The 2998-nt window shown below is 46.8% G+C and overlaps 1 long non-coding RNA gene across 1 annotated transcript; it reads left to right on the top strand.

The window, feature by feature from the left end:
- The first annotated feature begins 1046 nt into the window (after positions 1-1046).
- On the top strand, positions 1047-2485 carry LOC121034899 (uncharacterized). Its single transcript, XR_005792660.1, has 3 exons — positions 1047-1133; positions 1645-1876; positions 2061-2485. It is a non-coding gene; the product is annotated as an uncharacterized LOC121034899 (long non-coding RNA).
- Positions 2486-2998: the final 513 nt, after the last annotated feature.

Raw genomic sequence — 2998 nt, 5'->3', positions numbered from 1 at the left:
AAATAAATAAATAAACTTTAAAAAATGCATTTCTAAACTGACCCTGTTAGTCATACCTGGAAGCAACTTCAAACAAACAATGGTCAGAAATAATTTACTATCATCTCTTCTATGTTTCTAGGGCTGGAATAAAATAATCGCGGTAAATGTTTATTGAGCACTTATTATTTCCAGGCCCTATTCTGAGCATTTCACATGCACTTTTATTACTTAAGAAGCAAGTGTTACCACTGTCCCATTTTATATCTAGAAGGGGCTGTAACGTACCCAAGGTCATGTAGCAGACAAGTGGCAGAGTCAGGATTTGAACCCAGGCTAACACTAGTGACCATGTTCCTACCACCACCCCTCTGGAAATATACAACCTTAGCTTTTATTTAGGAAGGAAGAACTCACAAAATGCTCTACATTTGGCACAAACCGTGAAGATAAATCATTGAGTGGCACGATTAGACTAGAGTGTTGGAAGCATGTTAAGTGAACCTTTTCAAGGTAAAGTATTACATGATTTAAAATGATATTGTTATCCCCAAACAGGAAAACACACGATCACCATGTCAGAAAAGGATGCACACGAGGCTGAATGTTTATGAAAGATTCTACGGAAGAATTAGATGCGATACTTATATACAAATAATTATACACAGTGTGCGTGCCTTTATGCGTGTGTGTCTCTGTGTGTGTGTGTGTATATATATGCAGACACACACGTACACATATATAAAGAAGAAAAGAGGAAAAGATATATATTCAGTCCTTTCCCTTTTTTTAATAGCACTTTTTCTAATTACAAAAATACTACATACCTATTGTCCAAGTGATCGAAATGTTTTCAAATCTGTGATCTTCACGTCCCGCCCATCTCTAGAGAAGGGAGGAACTATTACTGTTTTTGGACAACAAGTCTGAGGCTCAGCAGGGTAGGAGAACTTGGGTGCAGTCAGTTAAGTGGGAGAATCAGGACCGTTCTCTGAAGACACGGACGCCGAAAGGAATAGGGAAAGTAGGGCAGGTATTGGAATCCAAAAGATCTGAGTCTGAATCACAGATGCCAAACTGCAGAACCTCTTTACCCCTCCAGACTAATTTTTTCATCTGTGCAACTGGTTTTTCATCTGCTTTGAGGAACTCAGGTAAGACGGACTCAGATCATGTCTGTGAGATACCTGGTTGGAAATCTAGCCTACTTTAGCTGCTCAACACATGAGGTTTGTTTTTTTGTTTTTTTGTTTTTTTGTTTTTTCTTTTTCTCTCTCTCTCTCTCTCCACCATCCTGGACCCTTTCACCCTTTTCTTCTGGCTCCTCTTTCCAAAACAGCTCAGCTGAGATGATGTAATGCTTCAATTGCCTGACCCAGCCCTGCTGTGGGATCATGGCCATGGCTCTGCTTGATAAAAGCACTACATAAATACGCCTCCTGGAAACGCTGACATGACCCCAGTTCCCATCAGGTGACTCCTTGGAAGGAAGAAAGATGGATGTCTTGGTCTCAGCTTATAACTCCAGAGAGAATTGGACAGAGGCACAGCTTATTATCCTGGGCATCTCTGAACTGGCTGGTGTTAGTTAAGCCCAAGGCCCGTTGCATCACAGCCGCAGATAAAGGGCCTCTGTAGATTGATCTGCCCTAATTTCACCCACAGGTCCTTCCTTCCGACCCCTCTACGTTTGCTGGGCATGTGCAGGGAAGTTAGACAGAACGGGGTTTGGAGTGAAGCCACTCAAGTCTGCGTCCCTACTTTGCAGCTTGCTGGCTCCACGGCCAAACACAAATCACCTTCTTTCTCTAGCTCTCGGTTTGCTCAGAGGCAGGATGATGGCCCGCGTCGTGGGCGCAACTCAGCATCAGACTCAAAGCTTCTTTAGGAAGACACGGTAGGTGAAGTGTTCTCTTCCTCCTGTGGTTTTCTCAGGAGGGGGTCCGCTCTGGGGCTGACCCTGTGCATGTCAAGATCCCCGGGCCTCTCCGGGCGGGGACAGAGGGCCACTGTTCCCCAGACCTCTGACGCTCATGACATCCTTAGACTCTTCTGACTCTGGATTCTCCCCGCCTGGGTAGGCCTGGACACAGGGATACAGACAAGGCCTCTATAAACCACAGCGTGTGGCTGCAGCTTTCTCAGCCTGGGGAGAGGACCGAGCTGCACGTGCAGACAAGGGGGAAGCCTTGACCAAGACCCCTGAGTCCACGGTGCCGCCTGGCAAAATGTATCGCGTCGTGAGCACACCGCCGGCAGTAAACGGCCAGGAGCCAAGAGCCGAGGACCTGCTGAAACCAATGCCGTTCACTGTGGATGGAGACCTGGCCAGCGTGGAGCTGAGGGGCAAGAAGGCTCAATAGCTGGGAGAACTCACCCCGGGGGTCAGCCTGAGGGGGTTTGACCCTTGACCTTCTCATTCCTTAGCCCTGTGACCTCACTCAAATTGTTTCACCTCTTTGCCCTTCAATTCCCCTTCTGTAAAATAGGGCCGGAAACGAACCCACTTCTTAAATGTATTGAAGGTCTTCTGTTAATACATATCAGCCTTTATCTGGAATTCAAGAAACAAAACAGATGAACATAGGGGAAGGGAAGGAAAAATAAGAAAGAGAGAGGGAGACAAGCCAAAAGGGACTCTTGAATACAGAGAACAAACTGAGGGCTGCTGGAGGGGAGGTGGGTGGGGGATGGGCTAAATGGGTGATGGGTATTACGGAAGGCACTTGTGGGGATGAGCACTGGGTATTATATGGAAATGATGAAGCATTAAATTCTGCTCCTGAAACCATTATTACATTATATGTTAACTAACTTGGATTTAAATAAAATTTAAAAAGGGGCGCCTGGGTGGCTCAGTCCATTGAGCATCTGACTTCGGCTCAGGTCATCATCTCACCGCTTGTGAGTTCGAGCCCCGCATCGGGCTCTGTGCTGACAGCCCAGAGCCTGGAGCCTGCTTCGGGTTCTGTGTCTCCCACTCTCTCTCTGCCCCTCCCCCGCTCACGCTCTGTCTCTC

Source organism: Herpailurus yagouaroundi, unplaced genomic scaffold, assembly GCF_014898765.1.
Source record: "Herpailurus yagouaroundi ecotype Mexico unplaced genomic scaffold, PumYag 160, whole genome shotgun sequence".
NCBI lineage: Eukaryota > Metazoa > Chordata > Mammalia > Carnivora > Felidae > Herpailurus > Herpailurus yagouaroundi.
This window is presented reverse-complemented; position numbering and strand designations above follow the sequence as displayed.